The sequence below is a fragment of the Leptodactylus fuscus genome, chromosome 8 (assembly GCF_031893055.1).
Source record: "Leptodactylus fuscus isolate aLepFus1 chromosome 8, aLepFus1.hap2, whole genome shotgun sequence".
In the NCBI taxonomy this organism is placed as follows: domain Eukaryota; kingdom Metazoa; phylum Chordata; class Amphibia; order Anura; family Leptodactylidae; genus Leptodactylus; species Leptodactylus fuscus.
This window is the reverse complement of record NC_134272.1, coordinates 73,113,313-73,129,434: the sequence shown is the minus strand read 5'-3', so window position 1 is coordinate 73,129,434 and position 16,122 is coordinate 73,113,313. Positions and strand designations below refer to the sequence as shown.

The following is a 16,122-nucleotide window of genomic DNA, read 5'->3' as shown; positions in this document are numbered from 1 at the left end:
AGCAGACACTGCTCTAAAGGTGTGTGGAGTCAAAGCACATGGACCCCATAGACTATAATGGGGTCTGTGTGGGTGCCGCGAGAGGGAATATACAGACAGAAAAGTACTTCACAATCTACTTTTCTGTTCACATGTTCCATGCGGAGATCTCGCGGCAAGCATACGGACCCCATTATAGTCTATGGGGTCCGTGTGCTTTCACTGCACATCGCTTGCAAATGAGTTTGGCACTCCATTCGGGGGGTCCCCATGCGGACTCCCTGAATGGATTACCAAACGCAGATGTGAACCAAGGGTAATAATCTTATAGGTTATGGGAGTTTGGGAGGAATTTTTGGGAAAGGATATTGATCCAGGGACTTGGTCCAATTTCCATATCTGTAATTGGGAATTTTTTTCCTCTGATGGGGCAATTGGCAACCTTTAGTTCAACTTGTTAAGTTTATAGGTTGTACTTGATGGATTTCTGTCTATGTTCGGTCTTATCTACTATGTAACTATCATTATGTTCTCAGGGTACAGTAGATAACACAAGGTTCACACTAGCATTCAAGTCTCACATTCTGCTTAAAATTTTCGGTGGATACCAGGTGGAAACACAGAGATTGCCATTATACTCTAAGTGAGTAATCACATTTTGAGTTGATGGGGTTTCCATTAGAGATGAGCGAACACTAAAATGTATGGGATTCGAACAGCCGCACACTGTTCGACTGTTCGAACGGGTTTCGAACCCCATTATAGTCTATGGGGGAAAATGCTCGTTTCAGGGGTAGGCAACATTCGATCAAATTCTACTTACCAAGTCCATGAGTGAGGGTCGGGCTGGATTCTTCTCCCTGTGCGGCGTCCCGCGTCCTCTTCTGGCCTTGAATTCACTCTGCTAGGCATCGGGCCTGGGCAGAGCCGACTGCGCACGCCCGCACTACAAGCAGACATGCGCAGTCGGCTCTGCCCAGGCCCGATGCCTGGCAGAGTGAATTCAGAGCCAGAAGAGGACGCGGGATGCTGCACGGAGAAGACTTCTAAAGGTAAGAGAAGAACCAGCGTTGATTGGCAATGTATAGCATTCTGCCAATTAACGCTGGTTCTGCATCGAATCTTAACTTCGAACAGCTAGTAGTACTCGATCGAGTACTACTCTTTTTCCATCTTTTGGGTCCCAAGGGCAGATCTGAAGAACGGAAACCTGAAGGCTAGTGTGAACCTAATGTAAGGTACAGCTCATATGCTTAACTTGAGAATCCTGGACCCCAGTGAAGAGCGTGCCATTTAGAATAGTAGTGTCTTAGACCCTATATTGTTAACGGCAGATCCCATAGGCATTATATTGTTAACACAAACCCTACAGACCATATTGTTACCAGCAGACCCCCACAGAGACTATATTGTTATCAGCAGACCCCACAGACATTATATTGTTCACCGATCCCATTGATCTTTAGCACCAGACACCATCATGGGAACAAGATTCACTTATAATCTAATGTTGGTCGCCCATGACAGACCCTCACCAGCTTTTGAATTCGATCCTTTCTGTTCGGCTCAGGTTTGGAGGCAGAATTGTTTGTGACTGGGGTTTGCTGCAGATTTGCATTTAGGTAATGGCCCTATTGTGTATTTAAATATTGGGATAAAGTAGTTGTGAAGTGCTGCAAACTGTGCATTGTAATGGGCTGTTTATCCGTTTTATTGGTCTTTCTCGAGATATAAAAAGTTGCTTAGCAACTATTTCTCAGAAGATTTTGAAAGGATTTGGAATATACAAAAATATTTTGTCATTGCAAGTGCTTTCCATTCTGTTTTATCAAATACAGACCCATCATGGCAGCGCCACTATTTGTGCTGAGTAAAAAAAAAAATCGATCTACACCATAGTGTGAGCTACCTGCGCACTTCTTAGGGATTTTTTCTTCTTTTTTTTCTTTTTTTTTTTTTTTTTACAAACTGTTCGGCTGCTGATTTCTGTGCTATGGAATTAATTTATCTGTGTTATACCGTCTGCGACAACTCTGTGGGGAGCGACGGTGGGCAAAATACCGATTAGACCTTCCTTTGTGCTTGGTGAGAATCGTATTTTCCATAAATTATTTATTCTATTTTTTTATATAGACATTTGTTTTATATCAGTATGTGACATCTGATATCTTATATTCTGTATGTACATAGTAATATTCATATAACCTTCACAAATCTAAAGAGTCATTCGGATTTTCAGTAAGGTTGCATGCAGATTGCCTTCATTGTTTACCTCCATAACTGCCCTTGACATAATACGTCATGGCAGCTGTACGGTTTCCGTGAGTGAATGCAAATGGGCAGTAAGTTTTTGTAAATCAATAGTAAAAGTCAATGTTAGAAGCTTTGTAATGGATCTTACCAGAAAAAAAAAACAACCTCTGTCTCCACTTATTTGGTTCTTTTCCTGCTTCTACTGAACTGACTTTCACTCTGAAAACTCTGCTGAATTACATCTTGCTAGAAGTGTCAGATTACAACTTGCAACAGAAGTCTATAGAGAGGGGAGGGGCAGGAATGAGCAGAGACCTAGGCACTAGAGATGAGCGAACGGCGTTTGGTCGAATTGATATTCGATAGAATATCAGGCCGTTCGAGGAATTTGATTATAATCGAATACCACGAGGCAAACGCACTAAAAATTCGTATCCCTTCCCACCTTCCCTGGCGCTTTTTTTGCACCAATAACTGTGCAGGGGAGGTGAGACAGGAACTACGAGAACGGGGGCATTGAAAAAAAAATCAGAAAAAATAATTTGTTGGCTAAATCAGGTGACCTTCAGAGATGTTGCAGAGCTGAGTGCTGGAGGAGGAGTCTAAGATAGATCCACAGTCCGATCTCAGATGTAGCATTGTTGAGCGCACAGCTCTGCTACACCTGAGATGTAGCAGGACTGTCCGTGCACTGAGCTTTGCTACACCCGAGATGTAGCAGAGCTGAGTGTGTGCTGAACTTTGCTACACTAGAGATGTAGCAGAGCTGAGTGTGCGCTGAGCTCTGCTACACCCGAGATGTAGCAGAGCTGAGTGTGCGCTGAGCTCTGCTACACCCGAGATGTTGCAGAGCTGAGTGTGCGCTGAGCTCTGCTACACCCGAGATGTAGCAGAGCTGAGTGTGCACTGACCTCTGCTACACCAGAGTGAGCTTAAAGTGAGTAGACAGAAAGTGGGGCTTTCTTTATCACTCGGTTCACACACGTTGCAGTGATGGGTTGTCATGCCATGACATTAACCCTCAAAGTCTCCATCTTATCACATCTACCTAATAATAAAATACAGACTAAAATTAAATTAAATTAAATTAAAGATACCTAATTATGTGTTAAACAAGAAAATTAAAAATACATGTAATTGGTATTGGCTAAGGTTGAGCGATCGGGATCGGAAAAGATCGGATTCTTATCCCGACCTTTTTTGGCGGGATCGAGGTCTCACGTTAGTTCCCACAATGCTTGGCTACTGACCAATCATTGTGGGAAAAACAAACAATGTTGTTAGCTTTTCCCACAATGATTGGCCAGTAGCCAAGTATTGTGGGAACTAACATGAGACCTTGATTCTACCCAAAAAAGATCAGGATCGCAATCTGATCTTTTCCAATCCCGATCGCTCAACCCTAGTATTGGCACATCTGTAGTGACCAAAGCTGAAAACTTAGTTTGTATGATGAACCCCATTTTAAAAAATTGCCAAAAATTGCAACGTATGGGCAAAAATAGAAAAATACATGACTGTAAGGTTTCATTTCCATTGGATACAAATCTGTCCATGGTCGTATAACAGACATATAGATGTCTCGTTTTACATGACACAGCCCTGATCATTTTACTGCATATCTATCACATCACCAGGATGGATCCCGGAATCTAGTTAATAAAGTTACCTGTTGAATGACAGATCACAGCAGGCAAAGATCTCGAATGCTGAAAGAAATGAAGACGCAAAATATATTGGAAAACTGGAAACATATAAATATACAAATAATGACCTTTATTGGTCGAATCCATAAAACCCCTTTAAATACAACATTGTAATACCCCTTTAAGTTTTCCCAGTCTTACAAAGTATATATATATATTTGTTACTTTTCCTTGTATTTTTGTTATCCTACAAATTGATGCATCCCGAATGATGTAATCTTGGCAACATGTACAAGAATAGTGGAAAGGTCAATTTGATGCAGGATGGAGACGTTTGGTGCCCACACACTTTCTGATTTTGCGATCTTTTCTTTTTAGAAGCAGATGATTTTGGTAAGGTTCGGAGCCAATTGTGATCAGAAAGATACAATTTATGAGAAAGTTTCTACATCAGAAATATGTGATTGTGTATCAGCAATTCACTGCATAAAAGTGTGAAGACAATCGGTCAAAAAGTCTTTAGAGTCTGCAAAGAATGAAGCTTGATAGGAAGAAAAAAATCCAGTTAGTGCCACTAGTGTGGGAGAAGATACTCTAGAAAGGAGTAAGATTTTATTTTATTTTTTTTTCCAAAATAGCGCCACTCATGTGCAGAGGTTGTGTGTGGTATTGCAGCACAGTTCAGATTAGTCCGTATTCAAGATTTTGAGAATTTCGACATTAATAATTGTATAATATAATTCAGAATTTTATTTGAGTCAATACTTGGAACCCCACCGATCAGCTTTTTAAAGAGACCACAGCATTTGGACTTGCCCTACTCTTCTCAGGTCATTCACTTGAATAGGAATGTGTCGCACCACAACCATTTGACCAATGAACATGATGTCTTCAAAGTGCTCCTGCCACTTCAGTCAGCTGATCTGTAGGAGTCCCAGAGGTTGGACCACCACCGATCAGATATTGATGATAGGTCATCAATATTTAATTCATTTAGATGGAGACCCCACATTGCGGAAATGCTTTTGTTTGTTGCAGATTTTGCTGCAATTTTTTTTCTTCTTTTAGGGCTGAAGTTGAATGGCTTGAACATGGGCAAACGCTTGCACTTGTACTTTCCTTTGGCCCCCAAAAACTCAGCAAAATCTGCAACAAATAAAGCAGCTTTTTCGCAACGTGGGACCTTAGCCTTAAAATCCTTATCACCTAGAAAACAGAATTATCATGCACATGCAGTAATGTGTAGAAATGCACTGGGAAATTCAAGAAAAACTAAGAAAGAAGTAGAATGATACAAAGTTATGTGAGCTTAGTTACTATTCCAGAGACTCCTCATACAATGTAAATATGGAGAGACCTCCCGGGATAGCAGCGGGTCTATACTAACACACTGCAAGTCCTGTCAAAACAATCTTTAGAAGTAGTCTCATTGGGAATCCCAGGAGAAGGATTTTTCCTGCTTATTCAGCATTGCTTCTCTTTATGCCCGAGTGGACATTGTTCTGCATTCACTTTATCAAGTAATCTCCCTATTAGCATATTTATAACTCGCACAACCAAATCGTCCTAACAATAGTCAAAGAGATTTCATACAAGGACCAGGGAATTAACTATGTAGCGGGATCATGGAATAGTGCGGAAGAAGTTTCTTTATAATATACAATGTTGCAGAAACTTCAGTAGGGTGTTAGATTTGGGAAGTCATGTTGTATGGAAGATATAGCAAAAAATGGAGGCGAGCATAAATCATGAGCCGTGACTTGGGACAAGAGATAAAAAGGCACAAGGTGGTTCTGCATATCCTTTGGGGCAGTGGCATAACTAGGAATGGCGGGGCCCCGTGACAAACTTTTGACATGGGCCTCCCCCCCCCCCCCCGACCGACACCGAAGACCTCAACCGACCCCCTCCTACGCATTCCTGCACGTTCTATTATGCCCCATAGTGGCGCCTGCACACAGTATTATCCCCATAGTGGCCCCTGCACACAGTATTATGTCCCACTGTGGACACCCATAAACAATTATTATACTCTGGGGTCTTTTCAGACCCCAGAGTATAATAATCGGAGACCCGGGGGAATAAAAACATAAAAAAAACTACTGTTTCTTACCTGTCCCCTGGCTCCTACGCTGTCGGCCTCTGCAACAAACAAGAAGGATCAAAGGTCACAACTAGATTGAGTTTTGACCTTGTTTGTTTGCCATCATTCAAGAGCCACTTCCTAGGCTTGAAACACCTTGCTCTAATAAGGTTTCCTTGTACCGAATGAAGTAATGGATGGTCCATTCTCTGCCGTGCTGACCAGGGTTTCAGTTGTGTGTTCATACTTATCGAAGACTTACTGTATCCACATACTGTATAAATATGATGATCTGGTGACTGGGATAGGACAAAAAGTAGCCAAGGTGAAGAAATGCCATAAAAATTGAAAGACCCATAAAATATTATGTAAATCTCCAGTGACAATGTTCTGGTTCTCCCTTCTGGTCTTCGTCCTCTTGGCTGTATCCAGATGAGAGATGTAACTGAAAGGACTTGAGCTGCGGTGCTAAAACCGTAGGATATTTACCAGATAAGTAAGGGGTACGTTGTGTTTTTTTATGGTATTTTCCCCTTTGCCTGGCTGCATTCTGTCTAATCTGGAACAATCTATCCATAATACTTAAAGACTATAACATTTTTAGGTTTTGCTTGGCGGGTCAACCAAAGCCCTATTATATAAATCACTCTTGACTATAAAAGTGGCTACTGAGTACAATTACATCCATTACGTTCTCCATTAAGTATCAATGAATTGAGTATAATGAAGCAAGTTAATGAAGTTTCTGGCCCCTTGGAGACTCCTCTCAAGCATAGAAGACCAAGGAGGGCATTGCCATTCTAAAGACAGGACATTTCCATTCCTTTATCCAAGCTAGATGACCTAGGACAGATTATAGCGCCTTCCTGAACATCTGGTAATATCTGGTATTGCTCTCTTTAGCAGAAACAATCTACAGCTTAGCTGATATTTTTATACTTTTCTACAAATCCCTGATATTAACGTGGAGAAAATCTTTGCATTTCATGGACAATTTTTTCCTATACTCCACATATCATCAGAAATTAAGCTTCTATTCCCAAACTTGGAGGATATTCTAGTCTGTTTAGGGTCATTGTCAAGTTGTCAGGTTCACTTTTGATCAAGTTTCAATCTGTAGAAGGCGCATCAATATGGCGATCATATAATATTTCCCAGGGTCCATACGGTGCCCCCAAACATAGCTGTAGCTAAGAGAAGTAATAATAATTTTTCTTTGAAAAAAGCAAAAAAAAGTTATTAAAACGTAACAAGATTATGTAAATTTGGTATCACTATAATTCTACTGACCCACAGAATATAGGTAACCTGTGAGATTTACTGCACAGTGGATCGCTTAAAACAAAACCCATAAGAATATGGCACAGTTTTTTTTGGTTCAATTCTACCCCATTCCAAATTTTTTTCTGGTCTAGAGAATTAAAGGGATATTCCTATCTTCAGTATCATATTCAAATTCATAGCTTAAGGTAATTGAAGAGCTTTCTCTGATACATCTATACTGCTCTGTTTGCCAGATACTCCTCATTATGTCTCCACAATGTTTGCAACTTGTTGACTTTGTTTCAGACCACCTCTGCTATCTAGCAGTAGTGGCCGGGCTGTAAATAACAGACTTGTTCCCAGCCATTTCTATCCTTTTCACTGTGGTTGATGGTTATTTGGGCCTTTTGTCGATAAAAAGGGCTGGAACAGTGGGCTTGATCAGTGCCCCTATATGTAAATCCAGAGATAACAGGGTGCAGTTACATAGTTCCAGTGCACTGGTCTGAGCCCATCTAAAGAACCTAGTAGAACCTAGGTTGTGGATGAGAGGGTAGGTGAAACCCTTAGATTTTTCATCTAAGGGTTTCAGCTACCCTCACCTACCCTCTCATCCACAACCTAGGTTCTACTAGGTTCTTTAGATGGGCTCAGACCAGTGCACCTTTAGGCTGCATTCACACAGAGTAACGCCAGGCGTTTTTTGTGTGTTTTTTGCACATAGCGCCGCGTTTACGCCGCGTAGCGCCGCGTTAACTCCGCGTATACGCCGCGTTAACGCCGGGCAACGCCACCGCTAAATAGCGCGGCGTTAACGCGGCGTATACGCGGCGTTAACGCGGCGCTACGCGGCGTAAACGCGGCGCTATGTGCAAAAAACACACAAAAAACGCCTGGCGTTACTCTGTGTGAATGCAGCCTTAAAGCAAAAAAAAAAAAACTATGGCGAGAAAAGCAAAAATTCTAATGTACTTGCGGTGGGAAGGGGTTAATTTCCTGAACGCACAGCTCTAACCAAATTTTTCATCCACACCTATCAGTTATTAGGATTCCTGAGGTTTGTCTGACTCTGCACGGTTCAGCAGTCCTACGGTCCCTCTCGAGATGGTCATATTCTTCTGCTAAAAGTAATAGGAGTATTGGAACAGAAATTGTAGTGTGAAGCCGCTCAGCTTGAAATACTGCATAATAGCCAAGAAAAGTATAGGGTTTTTATAAGTGACATTCGCTTTAAGTATCTGCGATCCACTTCCAAGCGCTAATGGGAATACAATCTAAAATGCCGTAAGAAGCAGAATTGAAAGAAGTTCTCCAAGGTTATTTAAAACATTCAGCAAATCCAGGAGGCCGTCTGACTGGTCCTACTAATAAATATATATGATGTATGGTCAGGGCGGTCGGATGGACAGCTTTTACCGTAATTTATAATACTCAGTCATTTTTGGTTATATATTTGTGCATTAAATAAAAAAAACTTTACGAGCTGTCTGCAACTTTTTAATCTAAACCCAATATAATGTAGCGTCCATTTAAGCTCCTTAGGAAAGTGGTCATCTGGGGGACTCTGTATGTATCTTCATCCTAGCCAGATTCGAGTTAGCCTGAACCTTGGGTTTTTGGGCTAATTCCGATTTAGGGTCATTGGACTAGGAACTAGCACCAGACTCACTATGGCGGGGGCACATTAGATAGTAATGCCAGACCCCCAAATGCACACAGAAGGAATAGAAATATTAAGCTTAAGAAGTTCTAAGAAGTTATACTCATCTATCTCCAGACCTTTATAAGCAGTAGATCACCTACGTTGTTCCAGGCCATTCCGGACTGTTTGAGGCTCTCATGTCCACTGCAGTCAATTACTTTCATCAGCAGTCTCATTCTCGATATCAGTGATGTCAGCAATGATGTCACCAGTACCGCACATGTGACTGCAGTGGTCACGGGAGCCACAGCACTGCTTGCAAGACCAAACCCAGCGAAGAGCAAATGGAGGACCAGGGGTAGGAGAACATTACCTTTTTTTAATTTTACATATTCCCCTAGCCACCTCTAGGATTGATTTTTAGGTAAGGGTCCTGGTCAGAGGTGTAAATCTGAAATAGGGCTCCTACTTACCCTGTTCTAGAGGAACACTTGGGGTCACCTCAGGGTCCATGGTCTGGTAGCGAATGTTACCTCTGCACCACCTATAGCTACAATCCTGATTGTGGAGCATCTCCCCTCACATGTTCTTTGTCAAACGCTGATGTGATACCAAGCACAAATTTCATGATTTCTGTCTCTTATCATGATTTGGCTTCTTGGGCTACTGTACACACTTGCTGACCCCATTATACACTTTAACAATATTCTATTTTCTTTGAAAGGACCAGCCCTATAAAAGACCATTTTGGGGCACATTTGGGAGGTCGTTTCATAGAGGTTTCAGAGTAGTTCTAAATTCTCTAAGTTTGAGGAAAGTATAAATTTCTTCTTGACTATTAAATAGGTTCCCCAGGATAACCTGCTTTTTGATATGAGGCTGGAAAGGTGAGAACAAAAAACATACTCACATGTCCCTGGTGCTCTGGTGATTCCCACTGGGACGTCTCTCTCAAATGTCTCTGGTGGTCCGGTGTCTCCCACTGGGACGTCTCTTCCAAATGTCCCTGGTGGTCCGGTGTCTCCCACTGGGACATCTCTTCCAAATGTCCCCAGTGCTCTGGTGTTTTCCATTGGAACGTCTCTTCCAAATGTCAACTGTGACATCCTGTGTCCTTTTCTTAGGCCACTGAAACCACCGATTGGCCTCAGTGGTTGCATGTGGTGGGGAATTCTGCCAAAAAAAGACACCAGAACAGCAGCACTGGACCATGGTGGGAGACTCTGTAGCACCAAGAAAAGGTAAGCATGGGTTGTTGGGGTTTTTTTTTAAAAATTTTTTCACCTTTCTTGGTCTCATATCAAAAAACAGGTTATTTTTGACAACTCCTTTGAGGGGGTTTTCCATCCTGAAGGCCAACAGGATAGGTTATCCGTGTGTGATCTGTGGAGGTTTGATACCTAGACCCCGCACAGATCAGCTTTTGCAGCAGCCTTCAGACGCCAGAAACTGGAGTGGATGAGCAATGCGTTCAGCACCACTACTATTAAAATGATAGGACTGGTGCAGCAGTTCTGTCCACTCCATAGTGGTGCATGTGGGGAACTGCACTGCTACTCCTATTACTTACACGCACTGCTCATCCAGTAGTAACGTTTGGCACCCAGAGGCTGCTAGAACAATTTATCTGTGCAGGATCCAGGTGTCAGACCCTTACAGATCACATAATGGTGTCCTGTCCTGTGGACCAGTCATCAATATGAAAACTCAATTTCGGCTCGGAAATCCCTTTTAATAGCTGCAGATTGTCCTTAAATTGCTCCTTGTTCCGCTCCTTCCTCCCCCTTGTTTAATGACACTATACTTTCTCCATAGCCGCAAATAAAAGGTGGTAAAATTAGCAATAAGCAATTTCTGTAATTGAGTTTTTTTCTCGTTTCCTGGGAATCGGGCTAATAGTAAGATGCGGCCGTGGTGCCAGTCGAACATGCAGGGGTTGAGTGATCTCCCACAGTGACTCGGCTCTATTAGTGATTGAGACCTACTGCCAAAATATGAATAGCAATTATAAGACGCGGTTAGTCTGCATAGTCTTTTGAAGAGTTCCCACGGTGATCTGTGCTATCTAAAAATGATGTAAAGCGCCATCTGTTCCAGGCTCGGATCTATTTTTCTACGCCAACCGATACTTATAAATATAGACGGAGGCCTATAGATGTCTGCCGGGGGAGAATCACTAATAAAGGTTAAACTAGACTTGCAGCTTGTCTGAGCCGTGCCAGGGCCAGGAGCGTCTTCTTCACAAGAGCCTTACAACTGAACAAACAGGGTTCTCGGGGGAGGCCGGATCTCTGTTGACTAACACATGTTTGCCTTTAGGGAATTACTAGTTCTGGAGCGAGTTGTCGCATCTGTGGTATTAATATTTTAGAGCGAGCCTCGTGAGCCATTTTATGTGTGTACTTTTTAGTATGAGTTAGAGAAATGTGAGGCCTAAAGATATTTCATATGCATAGGAGTCGCTATAGGGGATGCAGAGGAGGCAGTTACACCCGGGCGGTGGTGGCGGAGTGGCCTGTCTAGTACATAGGACCTTGCACATGGTCGGAGGAGGGGGTCTTTGGCCTAGGGGCTTTGTGTTTCCATGTTTGCTTATAGGGTAGGTGGTAATTATTATGTCTATAACTATATATATATATATATATATATATATATATATATCTGTAATACATTTAATTTTAACCCTCGCACTTGTAATTCGAGTAACACTTTCTCATATAACATAGTGAATAGTCTCTTGTGTCACCCTAGTAGAGATCTAGCTATTCATTAAGACTCCTCCTCTCTTCTCATGTCGGTTTTCAGTAAATCCGTGTATTCCCCATGAAATAACAATTCTAGAGCATGTCTTCTTCTTACTCTGTGTTGTGTGGTTCCTCTATTATTCCTCCAAGAAATTCATGAATAATTCAACCAGTTGGGGGGGATGTCACTATGTGAAGGTTATAATCATGTAATGTATGAAAAACATTGTTATCCTTAAAAGCTGAATTCTAGATATAGTTGTTTATGCTTCAAACTGGTCTGTTATATGATAAGGTGGTGCCTGCATCCAAGATGGGTGCAAGAAAAACAAATGTTTGGCTTGCTGCCAGAAGACAGCTCCCCAAGGTTACCACGCAGGACCGGGAGTAGCTGGCTATATATGCAACTGCTTAAACTTTTTCTGTTTGATGGAGATGTATCATACCAATCAGGAATGAATATGAAAACTTACATTGTTGTTATATCACTTCCTTTCTCTGCTACTATTTAACCCCACGTTGTTTTAATAAAAAGTGCGTCAGTATTTCCTCCTTGGTTAAGAGAGAAACTAATACCAACATAGTGTGTCTGGTGTCATTTCCTTACAGCCTAATTAATTAGGATGACGACAGTTTCCCAGGATTATTGGTCAATTAGTCATAAATACGGCTTTGACCTTATCAACTATACAGACTCGTAAAATCAATACTTACAGTATCAGGGCCCAATCACATAACGGGATCTGGCGCCAATTTTGAGGCAGTTTCCACTTCAAAATCAACATAAATTCTGCCCTGATTTTGACTCCAATTGTTTTCAGTCGAAGTAGGATTGGGCAGGCGCTGAAAGCAGCTCCATATAGCTTATCGGTCCAGGAGCCAAGTGTCACCCCACTACCCATCAGGTGTTTATAACCTATCCTGATTAAGCCTGGACAACCCCTTTAAGGCTTGAGTGGCGGTCACCACTCTTAATATTGTGATGTGCCAGAAATATTAAGAGGTTCGCATGAATCCCATCCACTTTGACTGCACTGTACAACGCCGCGGGCAAATCGCGGCGTTTCCGGTCCGTGGGGCCCCGGCCTAAGAAGGTTTTTTGTTTTACTTTATAACTAACACAAGGGTGGGGAGGTCTCTTTGCCCTCTTATAGGGTGACATAGTCATGCATATTGTATGTCAATTAAAAATTCTGATTCTGCCTGTCCTACCAGCACAGGGGGAAGAAATACCTCATATTGTGCTGCTGTTAGAACTAAGGGAAAACAGATTAACATCATCATCAACTAGAAAATTGAGCAAATTCCCATTAGCCACTTAAAGGCATCAGTAAGTCAAACAGGAGAACATAACAAAAAAACACTCACCAAATTGCTAGCGTTTGTTTTCTGCCTCTTATTTATTTCAATAGGGTTTGCAAAGCGGAAGATAAATCCGCTAGAGGAAAGAGTCTGCTCGTACTGGTGCTGGGTTCACACCTGCGCTTGGGATTACGTTCTTCGGGTCCACTTGGGGACCCACAAAATGGGAACTCAATCCACTTAAAAAGTGCTTACCTACGTTCCCCATAGACTATAATGGAGTTCATGGGGAGAAATCTTCTGCTTGCAAGACTTTTCTCTCTGCATTTTTGAAGCGGAATTGGGATGGAGTTCCTGAACGGATATTGGGCGCAGGTGTGTAATCTGGTCTGAATGTAATAGATGGGAGGCATTTTGTGCATGGGATTCTGTTCGGGGAGTCCACTTGGGGCCCCCCTGAACGGAAACCTAATCCGCATAATAAAGCAGTTACCTAAAGAGACCCATGGACCCCATAGACTATATTGGGGTCCGTGTGGTTTGTGCACGAAATTGCAGAGAAAAAAGTGGTTTCTCTATGCATTTTTCATGCAGAGAGGGGAATGGAATCCCCAAAAGCAGATGTGAGCCGGGTCGGAGTTAGATTTGGAGACGGATGCAAAAAACTCTATGTGAACCAGCCCTAAACACCAGACGCATCACAAAGACTGGGTGCTTTGCCCTCTGGTCCCTACAACACACTGGCCCCATATCAGATATGTAGTCTGCCTCCAGGTCTCAGTGAACCTTCAACATCATAGAAGAAAATCACGCCTATGGATCAAAACCTGCACAATGCACCATAATCCGACACTTATATGGCGACAATATAACACTTTTTCTAGTTTGTGGTAATTATAGACTTTAATATATGTAATGCACTCCCATCATGTGTGGCATTGTCACCAACATCCAGAGGCGTGCACATCTCCAGTTATATACCAATTGAATTACCCTGGAAATAGTTTTCAGCTCAGGAGCATTAGCCTGTTGTATAAAATACCGTTTTGTAAATTGTTTTGGAGGCGGCACGCAGACATGGAATTTTCTCCAGTTATAATAAAATTTCTAAACCGAGCAGAAAGACATAGCGATGCCACCGCAAATTAAATTACGCTACATTTCTTCCCAGCACGATATCATAGAACCAGACTAAAATACTGGAGACAATTATAGTTTTCTTATGTGCTGAAAGAATAATAGATGTGCGAGTGATCGGGATCTTCATACAGTCCTGGGAGTAACAGGTAGATTATAGAAACACAGTCGGATGAATTATCCTTGCAGGGTGGATAATTCCGGGAGTCCTCATCCATAATGGAAGGCAGGAGGAATATTGTAAATCGCTTAGAAGTTCAGAATGCAAACACATACACATGCGTACAAAACCATTAAGGATGAGCATAGGGGAGGAATGGGTTAAAATACTAAAAAAAAGCCAAATTTAATACATGGATCCACCACTAGAGTTGAACCGATCTTGAGATTTCAGGATCGATTTTAAAATCTGATTTCCGATCACTTTCCAGCCAATCCCGATCATGAAATCTGCTCAGTCGCCGATTGGGATCTGATCTATCCCGATCCCGATCGCTCAACCCTAGTCAAAGCTTCTCTATGGGAAAAGTCACTTTTACGGTTGAGCCGATCTTGAGATTTTAAAATCTGATTTACGATCATTTTCCAGCCGATCCCGATCGTGAAATTTGCACGATCGCCAATCGGGATCCGTTCTTTTCCGATCCCGATCGCTCAACCCTATCCACCACTGCTACCATTCTGATACTGAGCCGCTTCCTTCCTGGTCCCATCTACACGGGCATTTCCGGTGTGTCAAGATGGGGACAGGAAGTAGAGAAAATCAGGGACCTGTTAAGTTTTGCAATGGAGTGGTTTTGTGAGTTTGGCTTTTACATTGTTTTAAAGAGGACCTTTCACCAAATCCACCTACTCCAGCTCTTTACATTCTTTAATAGTTGGCGCTTCACTGATTCCAGCACAATTCGAATTTTTTTCTCTAGTTCTCACCATTCCTGAGCAATCAGTGCTGTTAGTTTCAGCACCAAATATGCTAATTAGGCTATCTACGGTCAGTTGGGGGGGTCCTGGGCCGGAACAGAGAGACAGGAAACACCCTGACAATAGGTAGACTAATTAACATATTGGGTGCTGAAACTAAGAGAATTGATGTCTTGGGAATGGTGGGGGCTAGAGAAAAAAAACAAACAACTGTGCTGGAATCAGTGCAGCAGCATCTATTTAAGGATGTAAGAAATTGTAGTTGGTGGCGGGTCCTCTGTAGTTCATTTGACATTCTTTCAACTCTTAGCTCATTCTGATATTGTCTTTATGTTGTCAGGTTGGGAGTGAAGAGGGTTGTGGAGAAACAAGGACAAGTGAGTATCTGTACATGTGGAAAGGGTTGAATAGGATTTGCAATAGCACAACATGGCTACTGTACAGTATATGGAGCTGTCTGCTTCAGTGGGGTGTCAGGTGTTGGTCCCCCCAGTGATCTCATATTGATGATCATGCCAACCCATAGAATACCTCGGCCGATCAGCTGTTTAAGGGTACCGCAGCATTTGGGTGAGCACTGTGGTCCCTTCACTGATAACAAAACGCTACGGTGTACATTGTATAGCAGCTCAGTCCCATTCACAGTGTACAGCATTATGCTTGGTATTCAGTTAGGAGGTTGTAGCACCCACAAATGCTTCAGTCTCTTCAAACAATAGATCTGTGGGGGTCCCAGGTGTCGGAACCCTACTGATCAGATATTGATGACCTTAACCTATGATTAGATCATCAATATGTAAGCTCAGGAAAACTCCTTTAAAGGGGCTCTATCATTGGGAAAAGTCATTTTGAACTAATCACATCCTTGCATAGCCTTTACAAAGTCTACTCCACACCTACCTTTAGTATGTAGATTGCATCAATGGTTTCTGAATAAGTCCGTTTTTATTCATACGCTAATGAGCTTCCAGCCAGCACAGGAAGTTCCCAGCAGCATTTGTCTCTGCTATTATCTCCTATGTGTGTGTGTGCAAACAGGAAGCTGAGTCATCAGCAGCAGCAGCCTGTGCATAGGAAACAATAGCAAAGGGGGTGCATGATGCATCGTGCACCAGTCTAATTAGCATATGATTAAAAACGGACTTATTCAGA

The 16,122-nt window shown here is 42.3% G+C and overlaps 1 protein-coding gene across 1 annotated transcript in view; it reads left to right on the top strand.

Moving 5' to 3' along the window:
- Positions 1 to 16,122, top strand: part of CERS6 (ceramide synthase 6) — a 146,756-nt gene that overhangs the window by 61,724 nt on the left and 68,910 nt on the right. The window lies entirely within an intron of this gene.